General features: G+C 48.3%; 1 protein-coding gene across 4 annotated transcripts in view; it reads left to right on the top strand.

The window, feature by feature from the left end:
- LOC144100790 (uncharacterized) overlaps positions 1–13,459 on the top strand; it is a 272,474-nt gene that overhangs the window by 153,833 nt on the left and 105,182 nt on the right. The window contains exon 1 of one of the 4 annotated variants that reach the window (XM_077633646.1): positions 8,461–8,529. The exons of the other annotated variants lie outside the window; for them this stretch is intronic. The gene's annotated coding sequence lies outside the window, so the exon portion shown is untranslated. Of the gene's footprint in view, positions 1–8,460; positions 8,530–13,459 lie in introns of those variants that run through there. 4 annotated transcript variants of the gene reach the window in all.

Here is a 13,459-nt window from a genome sequence, read left to right as displayed (position 1 = left end):
CGATACACCCTGCACGTGCGCCCTCTTCCGGCCAGCATGACACGAAACGGCCATAGTGGCCGGCGCCTCGCGCGGGCGGAAGCCTTGGCACACCACTATGGCAACAAACACTGAGTATTCTACGTGGACGCCTCCGGCCCACACCACGGGGGTTGGTACACGGCTACAGTCCACCAAAACACCTCGGTGAACGGCCTTACGTTCAAAGCACAAGACATAACATGCGGAAGAGGTGGTCATCGCGCTCGCCGCCGCCGATCAGAACTCTCGGGTCATCATTACCGACTCGCGAGGGGCCTGCAGGAACATCGAAATGGGTGTTATTCCCCATCTTGCGTAACGCATACTTCAAAATAGCAATTATCTCGGTGCCCCCGCGTCCCGCACGATAATGTGGATCATAACGGAAATGTACAGCGCAAATACAACCAAGGACACAAGCGCTGGTGTGTTCCATGCCATCCTTTCTTGTGTCCTTGTCTGTATTTGCGCTGTACATTTCCATTATGAATCACCAACATGCCCAGTCTGCCACCTTAGTGATAATGTGGACTCCCGCGCACACGGATGTCGAGGGCAACGAAGCACCCGATGCCGCTTCATGCGTGCTCACTCTCCGGGCATCGCCCTCGCCTCCCCCCGAGGAGCGTTTACTCCTTCGCCCCTAAACTAAAACACTGCCGTGTCTGGCAGTTCTAAACATTTCGGCCCCGCGCAGAGAACGGCCCACACTGTGAGAAGTCTTCGGGCTTTTTCCACATGGTGCGAGCATGCCCACCAACCCTGCACCTTCCCCCATCCCCAACCCTACCTGGGAAGACTGGGAGACGGCCCTGTTCGGCTGCTTTATATGAGATTATAGGGAGAGCTTTCAAAGTCGGGACATATCCCGCAACACCCAGCTTTAGATATTTTTCAAAATCCAGGGTGTCTATTCAAGATACTATTCATCAGGCCTTTGTTATGTGGCATATCGTGCCCTTTTCTCCCGTCCTTTGCAACGTTTGCCAAATCACTACAAACTGCGTGATATGAACTGGACCTGGAAGGTTTACAACCTTGTCCGTAAAGTTCCGTGACTGAGTTCAATAAAAAATGCGTTTAACATTGAAATCATTTGTGCAGCACCCCTTCGAAATAGAATCCATGGTAGTCTATACACAACTTCCAAAGCTTCTTGAGGTCTTATAAACAGTTGGAAAACGCTTATTTTGGCAGGGCTGTCAGCTCCTTTGTCGTGGCGTCTTGAATGGCCTCCACGCTCCCCATACAGCGACCTTTTAAGGCTCTCTTCACACGAGGAAACAGGAAAAAAATTGCATGGGGAGATGTCAGGCAAGTATGGCGGATGGAGAACTACAGTAATGCTGTGCTTGGCCAGAAATTTTGACACGCTGAGAGCAGTGTGCGGCCTTGCGTTATTGTGGAGAAGGCTCCATTGTCCAGATGCCCATAAGTCAGGGCGACGGCGTCGCAGTGCATCACGCATGTGTTGGGGGACGCGGATATAAAACTCCTGATTCACCGTCTGCCCTTGTGGAACGAACTCGTGGTGTATGACACCTCTGGCATTGAAAAAACTATCAGCATCGTCTTTGTTTTGGTCTTCTGCCGCCGCACCTTTCTCCACGCCGGAGAGCTTGTGGACCGGCATTCGCCGCTTTGCCTCTTTGTTTGAGGATCGTATTGAAAACTCTGTTTCGTCTTCAGCAATGATGCTGTCGACGAATGCAGTGTCCTTCCCTTCCTCGGAGAGCAAATCAGCACTCACTCATACCCGCGTGTCCTTCTAGTCCTGTGTGAGATAGTGCGGCACAAGTCTGGCATTCAGCTTTCGTTTCCCCATTTTCTATCGGAAAATTTGGTGGCATGGTGTCTTACTAATGTCGAGAGCATCTGGTACCATGCGGACTGTAATGGTGCGGTCTTGCTGTACAATTTCCCTGATACAAGCCACGTTGTTTTCATTCCGTGAGGTTTAAGGGTGCCTCTGCCTTGTGTCGTCTTCCACCGACGTTCTCCCCGAAACGAACCTCTTGTGCCACTCGAAAACTCGCGCCCGCGATAATGTCTCGTTGCCTTAAGCGTCACAAAGGAGCTCATACGTCTGTGTGGCTGTCTTGCCAAGCTTCACACAGAATTTTATGTTTACATGCTGTTCGAGGTGGACGTCCATCTCTTTACATTCACTCACTGTAGAATTCCTGGTTCCTAAAGTAGCGTCAGTCTTCATGACAATTTTGCCTTTTATGACGCTACATTACCCCCGTGCTCTGTCCATACCGTCAGCATCACCAACATCTTTGTCTACTCTTCTCCCTTTCCCAGAACAAACTAGACGACGAGAATTGATAGATTTAGAAATTGACGTACTCCATTTGCTGGAACAAGCTTTGTGACAACACTACCTCTGGAGCACAGAGCCTGCAAAGATTAGCTATGCGCGATAAGGTGATCAAACTCTGCAACTTTTAATGGTTGGGCAGTACAACGCATTTACTGCGTAGAAACAGTTGCTTTCTTCCGTGTGTGCACCAGACGCTGAAGCTGGAAAGGAGCTTAGCGCCGGCGACGGTGATAGATGCGTAGTTCTGCATAAATAAGGGGCACTAATTTTTTCGCCGCAGTTGATTTCCTCTATAGGTCGCCTCCTTTCTTTATGAGGTCGTTCTTCCCTGCAGGACCTGCTGAGCAATGATGGCAGAGCAATGTCGGACTCCTTGTGCCAGGATGAATTGCTCGTAAGAGCCGGTGACCACCTTCACCTCCACTTCCCCTTGAACGAACTGGAACATTGTGGGACACAGGGCAGAAACAGGTGGCATCATGCACTATGCAAGGCAAGCGCTCTGCACATGTAAAAAATCTGCTCGAGCAGATGAGCTAAATGTGCTTCGCAGCCTTGCTGGTTCATCTTGAGGCTGTTCGAGGTCATCTGTGCTCAAACGGCATAACGCTCTCATACACCAAAAAATTACGTACTGTGCACCGACACTGCACGGCCTTTCGCGAACCACGAAAGAGCACTTAGAGGCTGATAGATAAGAGGTCTTCGAGTGTGTGTGGGTGTTCCGCAAGCGACTATTAGCCCTCTGGTTATTCCAGAGCCACGACAGCCTCCACTTCAAGCTTTGCGACCAAGTGAGACTTGCCGGCACATTTCGTGTCTAATGTCCTAACGTGAAAGACACCCGTTGGTTTCTGCACTCCAGAATCGTCATAGAAAAATTTACCACGTGTTCCTGCACCACTGACAGCATCTTCCAAATTATGGGTATTGGAAGGGAGACTGTTTATTGCGATGACATATCGTTGCTTACTGTATATCCTCATTTTATGTTATTATGCAATGGCATTACATATAGTGCACTTTTATATTTTATCTTAACAATCCTGCCACGTCCATTCTGTGTATTGTGAATCGCGTGTGTGTGTTGTAGCTGTGCTTTGTGGAGCGTTATGTCGCCAGTTCTGTGATTTTTTTTCATTGTGTGAGAAGCAGTAGCGGGCGCCACAGTCTAGCACCAACATCTCTTTTTATGCCCATGTCAACAAAAAAAGCTCAATAGCTGGCGAAGCCTCGGCAGAGTGCTGAAAAAGACATTGGTATCAAAAAATGCAGCAACAGGCGACAGTATCCACCATTTTAGTTACTAAGATTACGGTCAGTGTACTGCATATTTGAGGCCCAGATATCACTCAAGCGCCTTCTTCTCAGACAAGCAGGTCGAAGCCCAGAAACCATAGAAAAGTTATCTTAGTTTGCGCACCGCCAATACCTGTCATACGGCACAGCACATCCTTAACTGCCACGGGAGTTTCGAATATTCGCTGCACCCTATCGATTTGTTGGTTCATCAGAGCAGGCTGAGGCCTGTTCCAATTAGAACCATTTTGCCAGTCAAATTTTCCAGCGCCTCGGAAGAGTAAGCGATACCTGTGAACATTTGGCTGCAAACAGAGCGCCACGACAAAGGAGGAAAGAGTGCTGGAAAGGTTCAGGAAGACCCTCAAGCTAGGTCCGAAATTGTGTGTCCAGGCAATCCTCCAAAAAGAAGAGAAGCTGTTTCTTGGAAGGACCATCTCCCTTCAAGCGCGGAAAGAAGGGCAACCTAGTTGCATTGTTGAGTGTGCTAAAGCTCTGAAGGGGACTGAGGCCGGGTCTGTTAAAAGGGGGCGTTTTGTACCCGTGGTCAAATTCTTGACGTAAGGAAAACTGCGTGTGGTTGCTTCTGATAGAGAAGGGTAGTTTGTTAGTTTACCGAAAAAGCTCTTCCGCGAAATGCTAGGAATGTCGTCACAAAAACTTTCAAGCTTGTGCGCATTAATGCGAATAGGCAAACGCACGAAGCGTTGCGGAAGGTGGGGGAAATGAAGGTCGAAGGCCTTCATGCCTCTTTAAAGAATGCGGAAGGTAGCGCCTGGAAGTAATTTTTCTGCGAACACCAATGAACCCGATATTCCTTTCCGACGTATAGTTACTGAGCGTGCCACCTCGCAACATGCAGTTTCAACTTTTTTGCAAGGAACTTATGTACACCTACCTGCCACTGATGATCCGTTTCTTGTGTGAAATTCTTTGGAAGTTGTTGAATATTTGAAGCGTACTAACCCAGGTCTGTGCGGTGCGTTTAGTACCGATGTGCGGGACATGTTTCATTCACTTCCGCATGAAAGGTTCCATATGGTCTCCAGTCGCCCGGATCTTTCTTTGGCACCATGTGAAGTGGCAATGCCCAGTTGCTGGAGGAAAGGCGTACTATGCCGAGCTCCAGCATGTGTTGGAACTCGCGGCGAGCGATAGCGAGGCGTTCTGCCGACAAGCGACGAGGGCGAGCAAACGCCGGAGGTCCCGAAGTCACGATGTGGTGAGTGATCGAGTGCTTCACCGGTGACTCTCTGGTGTGCGGCTTTGTAAGGTTGGGACAATCAGCCAGAACCTTCGCATACAGCGGAACAGTGACGAGAGCGTGACGCCCCGTCGCCGCAGTGGTGGAGAGAACGCGTTGACGAATAGGTACGTGCTGCGATCTATGAGGCGATGAGCTTGCATGTCGACTGCTAGGTTGAAGAAACTGAGGGAGTCCGCGCCGAGAATAGCTTGCAAGACGTCAGCGATAATGAAGATCCAGCGAAACGCGTGGCGCAATCCGTGGTTAAGCGTCAGGGACCGTTGGCCGTACGTGCGACTGGGGAGTTGTTGATCGCTTGGAGGGTGGAATTCTGCTCCTTGCGACGGCGATCTGCCCAAGAAGCCGCTATGACGATGACGTGTTCCCGTGTCGACCAGGAAACGAGCACCAGTGATCTCGTCCGAGACGTACAAGAGGCGGCATGTCCGTCCACCAGCACCTCTTGCCGCCGTCAGTGGCCGGTCGCAGCGTTTCCCGACCAAGAGCACGGGTGAGTGCACTTGCGGACAGAGCTTCCGAAAGTACGGTGGTACCAGCAGACAGCCGAGGGCGAGGTGGCTGGCCGCGTGTCGGATGGCTTGGGCTCCGGGGAGCACGAAAATGCCGGGTAGCGGCGGCGTGGCCTTAACCTCGGCGGAGAACGGCGTGGCAAAGCCGCGAGGACATCGAGGGGCCTAGAAAGAGCATCCAGTCGGCTTTCTATGCTCGCAAGCTGGGAGTCGGCGGTAGTAGTTGGAGGCGGAGTGGCCACAGAGCTGACGTTGGGGTGCCGTAAGTAGACCACAACACGGTCAGTGAGTTCGGCGAGCTTGTCCAATGAGACATCACCTGCAGCCGCGAGGATGGGGACCATATATTGGAGAAGACGCTGAAGAAACAACTCACAGAGAAGGGTGTCGGGTTGAGCAGCGGAGTCTCCAAGGAGCTGGCGCATGCGACGGAGGAGCTGTGAAGGGCGGCTGTCACCAAGCTCTGTAGCGCTGAGGAGCTGCTGGAGTTTGGGGCACTCGGACGCGGACTTGGGGTCGATGAGAGCCGCCTTCAACGCGTTGAAGGGGCCAGGCCGTGTCCGGCGAGCTGATGACGTCAATTAACTCCTCAGCGACGTCAGGAGGCAGGGTGGACACGAGGTAGAGGAACTTGGTCTCCTGGCTGGTGATACGTCACAGCTGGAAATGCGCCTCAACCTGCAGGACCCAGGCGCGGGGGCTATTGGGACAAAATGGTGGCAGGCATACTGGCTGGAACGCGGCAACCGACTCACCGAGAGGCTGAGCGTTCTGGGGCGTGTCGCCGCCGGTAGGAAGGGCGGAAGAGCCAGCGGAATCTATGGAGGAGGATGGGGTTGCCCGTTCGAAGGCGAGTCACCAAATCTGTCGGAGCTAAGGCGAGGAAAATCCAGCTCCGACAGCGTTGAGATTCGAGCTGTTAATTTGCGCTGCTCGCGCTGCTGCGGCCTAGCCCAACTTCCCCTTGCTTGTCCGGCGCCGCGTGCGATGGCCTGCGAACCGAGCGCGGCGCGAGGGGCACTGCAGGCTCCTATAGTGTGTCAACAGATGGGTAGAAGAAGTGATGATGAAGAGACGTTCATGTCAAAGTTCGGGTTGTCTCTTGGTTCGTATTTGGAACTTTTGTCTTTTTACCTTAAATCCACTTTTGTTGAACAGGAGTGCCGGCTGTATATTCAAAAATAGGTGTGCATAGGCTCGAAAGCGGCTCCGGTGCTAAGTAGTAGCTTCCTGTCCTATGTAGACAAGGCTATCGAAAGTAAGGTAGGGGACTATTTAAGACGGTTGTTCCTATATGTAGACGGTTATCTAATTTGTGTTGACAAAACTGACTTGACAAAGAGCACGACGGTACAACGCCCTGACTACTAACCCGTGCCGCCGTGTCCTTTCTCGGCCAATGTTTCTGCGCTGTTTTTCAATGCCCCAACCTGTCCAAGCCTCCGCCTTAACACGGCGAATATGAGCTGAAGTTTGCACCATGTGCTGAGGGTGTGGTCTATGACGTCCCGTTTACTTGCGGTAGGAACTGCACAGGCCAAACCAGGAAATGCTTAAACACGCGATTACGCCAGCACAACAGGTCTTAAAAGGTAGCCTGGCTTTGCATTACATGGATATTTGTCTTAACAATTTTAGTTCATCAAATAACAATGCATTCACTCCATTTTTTAAACCTAAGGTTATGCATAGGCATAAAGCTCAGTTAACAAGAGAAACAAGTATGTCAGGCATAACCTAATCACAGGAACAGCGACATGTGCGAGAGCACTCCTTCCGTTATTTTGCATGACTGAAATTATTTATGTGGACTCCTATCAGTAACCCATAACCGCTTGTCCTTCCTTCTTCGTTCCTTGTCGCAGCGCTGCGTTTGTGGTCCAACTGTGTGTGTACCAACTAGCTCAACTTTCCGTTCTGCTTGTCAACATGTTCTAATTGTCACCTTATTCACTGCACCCATCAGTTTCATCGCGATTAGGTGTAAAAATATACCCAAGAGCAACTTGATGGTCGCTAGTGGCGGGCGAGCTACTGCGCTAGTTGTCAATGTCCAAGAGAGCAGGGCTTGGAAAATGAGCCAAGCTGGACAGCAAGGGGTAAAGTATTGATTTACGTGCTTTTGCTCATGATTTGACCTTAACCACCATTTTTGTTCGACTACAGTTATTGCCATGTCTTACCGGTGCATGACATCCGGTGCTTAGTTTTTTCTTATACTCGATAACGTCTCCGGTAGTACTTTTTAACACTTCCGCGAAAAGAAAAGATCTGCTATGTTCTCACCTCTGAGAGGCCGTAGTCAGCCGGCAATTATCTCGCCATTTCTCGCGGCTGGGATGCTTTCACGAGCACTACGCTGCCGCAGAACTTTGCGTCCGGGTGATAGTTTGAACCGACACTGTCGAGGTCATGGAAGGCTCGCATCGCCGTGGCTACGTCCTCGCGGCTCACTGGCATGTCTGAAATGGCCCTGAGAAGTATGTCAGTGGCCACTTCCTGCATGGCGTCCCAGGTAGAGCATTGGTTCAGCCGGTTTCGAACCTGAGACAGTGACGTAGAGAAAACGAGCAGTTTTTTTTTTTTTCGGGGAAAGTCAGTGATGGTGAACTGAAGGGCCATTATCTGGCCTACTACTGCGCACTCGTGAAGCGGTGAGACGAGAACAAAGATGGATATGTTGGGTGATAACGCGGAAAGATGACAGAAGCCACTGTACACAGGCATGTCATGTGCGCCCTTGGTTATACCCGCCAGTCGAGAACCGCGTCACCTAAGAAACAAAAAAAATGGCTGCATTCCTTGACTAGCTTTTAAGTCTCCGGCCAAGTGCTGAGTACGATGTCCTCTGAGAGTAGCCTGCTCTCGAAACGCACGAAAGAAGCAACAGCCTTTCAAGCGCATGCGCAGGACGTACTCTGATCACTGGGCTACGTGAGGCCAATTAGATGCGGGCACCACATCATGAAAGCAACGCTTATCTAGTCTCAGTGTTGGGCGTATTCTTCTTCAGTACATTGCTGCAAGACTGTTCTCTATTTCATTTCTGCCTACAACTGCCATCTAGTAATTTCATTCCAAACCTGGCATTGACGCCGTCTTCAAAGGTACGTATGTGGCTTCAGATAGATGAAGGCATGCAAATCGAAATCAACCTTCAATACATTTCACAATAGATGATATCTTGTTGTAGTGAGCATGAAAGAATGTTATCGTACTTCCATAAGCATGTACGATAAGAAACGAACCTAAGACAGTTGACGTTGACGGCTTGTTTCGCAGCGCCTTACAAAGAAAATGTGGAAATAATAAGACTTCACTTTCTCTGTGAGAGCACGTGCTTAAGAAAATATTATCGGCTTGACTGTTCACTGCCTCAGCTGTTTCACTTGACTCCGACTTTTCGTGGCTGGCTGCTTTAGTTTTTGTGGACATTTTGCATTGTGCCTTTAATGTGATTCTATTAACCCATATGACCAACCAAGAAGCTGACGGCATTGTATTATGCGGCAAGCCCCCTCTATAACTGCACTGAGAGTTTGGCTCACTCTTCCAGTTGGATAGAGAATTCCACCGCTAAAGTAATATTATAGAAGGTGAGCCTTGCGATCAGCAGATTTTCCTTGTCTAATGAGCCGACACGGTGGCCCACTTGTTATGGTACTTGGCTCCTGACCCGAAGGACGCGTTTTCGATCCCGGCCGCGGCGGTCGAATTTCGATGGAGGCGAAATGCTAGAAGCCAGTGTACTGTTCGATGTCAGGGCGCAACAAAGAACCCCAGGTGGTCAAAATTGTCCGCCGCCATGCATTCACTACGGCGTCCCTCGTAGAATGAGTCGCTTAGGGGCGTTCAACTAAAATCATTAATATTGTTCGATGCTTCTCCTATGAGCACAGATTCTCTGACGATATTTTTCACGCCTCCGTGCCGGCTGTTCTCGAATTTTCTGTTCTTATTTTTCCCGGTGCCTAGTTTCCTCTTTACCGGTTTTAGGCTGCCTCCGTTCTTTAGAGCATGCTCGATTCCGTCCATAATAAGCTTCCTTATGTCAGTTACCTTGCGCTTATTTATTAACACTGATAGCTCTGCCAGTTGTATTCTGAGTGTGGGGTTTGCTGATTTCATGCTTTGCCGTTCCTTAATCAGATCTTACGTCTCCTGAGAAGCTTGCCAGTACACTGTCGAACCATCCTACCGCCTAATTCTACTGCGCACTCCATAGTGACAGTTGTGAGTTCATCCTTCAAAGCTTCAACATTAAGGTCGTCGCCCTCAGTTAAAGCCGAGTTTCTGTTCTGAAGTGATATCCCGGCTTCATCTACTTCCCCTCTCACCGCCACCTCGTTAATGGGCTTCCGCTTCACAAGTTTCTTTCATTCCTTCCTCAAGCCTAGGCTAATTCGAGGCCTACCATACTGTGGTCACTACAGCACACCTTTCCAATGACCTCCACGTCCTGCACGATACCAGGGGAACGCACAGTATGAAGTCTATCTCAGTTTAGTCTCACCATTGGGGCTCTTCCATGTCCACTTCCTGTTCTCCCGTTTGCAGATGAAGGTATTCATAATCCGTAAATTATTTCTCTCAGCTAACTCTACTAATAACTTCCCCTGCTATTCGTACAGCCTATGCCATAGTCGCCTGCTTCATGGTGTCGAGCCTGCTTCTTTCCTACGTTTGCATCGAAGTCACCCATAAGTACAGTGTACTGTGTTTTTGCTTTGCTCATTGCTGATTGCACGTCTTCACAGAAGCTTTCGATGATTTGGCCGTCATGACTGGAGGTAGGTGCGTAAGCCCCTACTGCCTTCAGTTTGTACCTCTTATTAAGCTTAATTACGATAGCAGCCACCCTCTCGTTAATACAATAGAATTCCTGTATGTTGTCAGCTATACCCCGATCGGTCAGGAATCCCACACCTAGTTCTCGTCTGTCCGCTAATCCACAATAGCATAGTACATGTCCACCCCTTACCACTGTATTAACTCGGTTTAGCTACGTTAAAACCGTACCATGTTCATTACAAATCAACTAGCGTCACTTGAGCGCAGCTTCTGGAGGATTTGAAGCATTTCATCTCTTAAAAATGTCTGAAGTGAATCTCTCTTTAGATATACGATTTTCATCCCAGCATGCTTTTTACACGTCGCCTAGCCCCTTGTTTGTTTCCTAGGTAAGAGGTAATGCAGTGTGATCTGATTAAATACTGAATACTGCTATCATCAATCAGTCAAAAGAAGTATAACTTAAGCCTTAGTATATTAAACCAGTATTGAGTCAAATTGAGGGTATTTCAGGACCCGGCAGAAGTGGAACCATAAAGCGCTTATGTAGGTGTCAATTTTTCTGCGCAGTCTTGACATATTCTTTGAAAAAATCGAAAGCGCTTTATTTTTCACTAAAGTAACTTATATTTAGTGACTAAGGGGTTAAAAAAAAGAGTTCTGCGTGATATGCCACTTTCATAACATTCCGTGCTGTTTGTATGCTTTGTTCTTGCGGTGTACCGTAATATATAACAAAATTTTATATTTTACTCTTAACCACTTTGTTACCAATGTTGTCATCTTGTTTTGAGTTTTTGTGCTCTCGGTGGCAGCTGTCAAATGCTCTTAATTTGTTATTTGTTTTCGCATAGGAGGGCAGGCCCTGTACTCAGTTGTACTGCAACGCCTTCTGCCTGCTCCTCATTGGTTTGCATCTGCGCTGTAAACCAGAACCGAAGCAGTAACGAAATTCCCAGTATTCTTCTGTTTTCACTTTTTGTTTCTAGTTGTGGGGGCTATTTCCGCAAGCTAACTACCTGGGGCAGCGAGTAGTGCCCAAGAGCGAGTGAGTTCACCTCGAAAACGTCGATGTCGGCGTACTGCATGAGGAAGGCGCAAATTGTGCGAGCATCGGCGTCGGTCTCGCTCCCCTCTGAGCGGGTCTCGTGGCGCGAACAAAGCGCAGCAATGTAGCGTGGCGCACCGTCGAGCAGTGTGAGGCTGCCCACTGCGGCACCGCTGGCCTGAAGCTGAACGGCCAGTTCGAACGCCACAGCCGCTCCGAAAGAGCATACCAGTAAATGGTAATGGCCCGTGGACTGCGCTTGCTGCAGTTTCTGCGCCACGGAGGAGATGAGGGTCATGTCAAGACTTGCCATGCTTCTGATTATACTTTTTATGCACGGTGCAGTTTACGGCGGCCCCGCGCCTTTACTGCTCCGCTCGCTAGCTGCCACGCATAAGAAGGCTTGCATTCGTCATGTCTCTACAGATATCTGCGTATCAGCGCATACCTTTCGAAACGTCTCATCAAACGTTTTCTAAACACATAAATTTCGTAGGTATGTCGCAAAGATTTCGAAATTTATGACTCGACACGCCTTCTGTCCGCTTAACCCAGTGTGCGGCGCCCTGTCTATTCTGATTTGAACAACATAGAGTGAACATTCCTATTGGCGAATTTCACCACCTAACGGCGACAAATCAAATAATCCCGTATGGCGGCGTTAAGGAGCACTCCTTCTGCAGGCAGCCTTGGTAGAATCGCGCTTTCTTTTTAAATTTCACAATAAGCTTCCACGTTGGTGGTGTCAAGTTCGCACGAACCCGCCTTCTATTTCTCAAGGGAGTAGTCAAATGAAAGCGGAAGAAATCGCTGTCTTGCGTTTGGAAACACGGCGGCGCGAATTCGGAGCGGTGGAAAGTCAATGGGCGCTTTGGAGAGAATTCAAAATTAATGACAATGGCGAGAGCTTTTTTACAACGAACTAGAGAAAGTAGAGCGACAATCATGAGGTCAGGTTTTCCACCCACCGTTGTGTAAGCAGTGGATGGAAGGCACTGATGAATGTAAGGTCGCAACGGCACAATTCTTTTCATTCGATTGTTATGATCCTCCTGCCAGAAAGACTGGTTCCAATCACAGCCAGGGCATGCAGAAATGATAAAGTGCAAGAAAGATTTAGAACGGAAACTAATTCTAATAAAATCATCATATTACTCCACTCCCATTTCTATGATCTTATCCCCATACACGCATGTCTTAATAAGGCTTGTCATTACAGACACAGTGAGGCGCAAAACTTTTCGTGCTTGGCAGGTGCCCATGAGCTGTATGCTCACTGCTGGGCGAAGTTTGTTAACTCCTCGTACCAACATAGGCCCTTCTCATTTTAAGGCTAACGCGCATTTTAGACATATTGGCTAAGTGCCTGATAAGCAATGAGTCGTCATGATTTTGCAAGAATTCTATCTCAGCGGAAAGACTTCCTGTTTCCATGCTCTCTCGGGTTTGCTCGAACCACAAAATTTACTCAGTGACTCATAGTAACTCTTCTATGTCATTAGCCTGCAAATATTGATACAGCAGCTATCTAAAAAATATTATTTCATCGGCTAGTTATTACTGTAGATTTAAAATTGCTTTTAACATAACAGCGCCATGGCCGTATGCCGTTGCGCTGTTATATTAAAAACATGCCGTTAAAACTTTCTAAATGAAATATTTATATTAAAAAATTGTGGCTCCAATCCACGCTGTGAACTTGGCTGGACGGTGAAGCTGTAAAATGACACCCAATTACCCATTGCGACGTCACTTGAAAATTCACACCCGTGGCTCTACAAAGAGTGAAACCAGAGACAAGTGAAATTTACTTATATTACCCTTTATTACTTCACAACGACATTCACGTCTGCTTTATGATCAGTATGATGTACACGGAGATTTTCAGTTGTAACTGTAGATATATTCTTTGCTAAGGTTAAATCAAAGCATGAACCATGAATGGCGGTTGGCTGAGTTGCATTGGTGAAACGGTGTCCCATTGTTCGCACACGCCTTATCATCCACCATGTGGTTTTGATGCTTGTTTTGTGGTTTTTCTTAATGAAAATGAGTACTGAGCTGATTGCTATATGCTTGTTTTCAAAGGAGATTTATCATTTATATATCATTCAAGATTATTGCTTATTTTTATTCTTAATTTTTCTATTTTAAATTTGTTTACTTTTGTATTTTTTTAATTTCTTATTTTTTCATTC

This window comes from Amblyomma americanum, chromosome 8 (assembly GCF_052857255.1).
Source record: "Amblyomma americanum isolate KBUSLIRL-KWMA chromosome 8, ASM5285725v1, whole genome shotgun sequence".
NCBI lineage: Eukaryota > Metazoa > Arthropoda > Arachnida > Ixodida > Ixodidae > Amblyomma > Amblyomma americanum.
The sequence above is the reverse complement of the archived record's forward strand: the minus strand, read 5'-3'. Positions and strand labels throughout refer to the sequence as shown.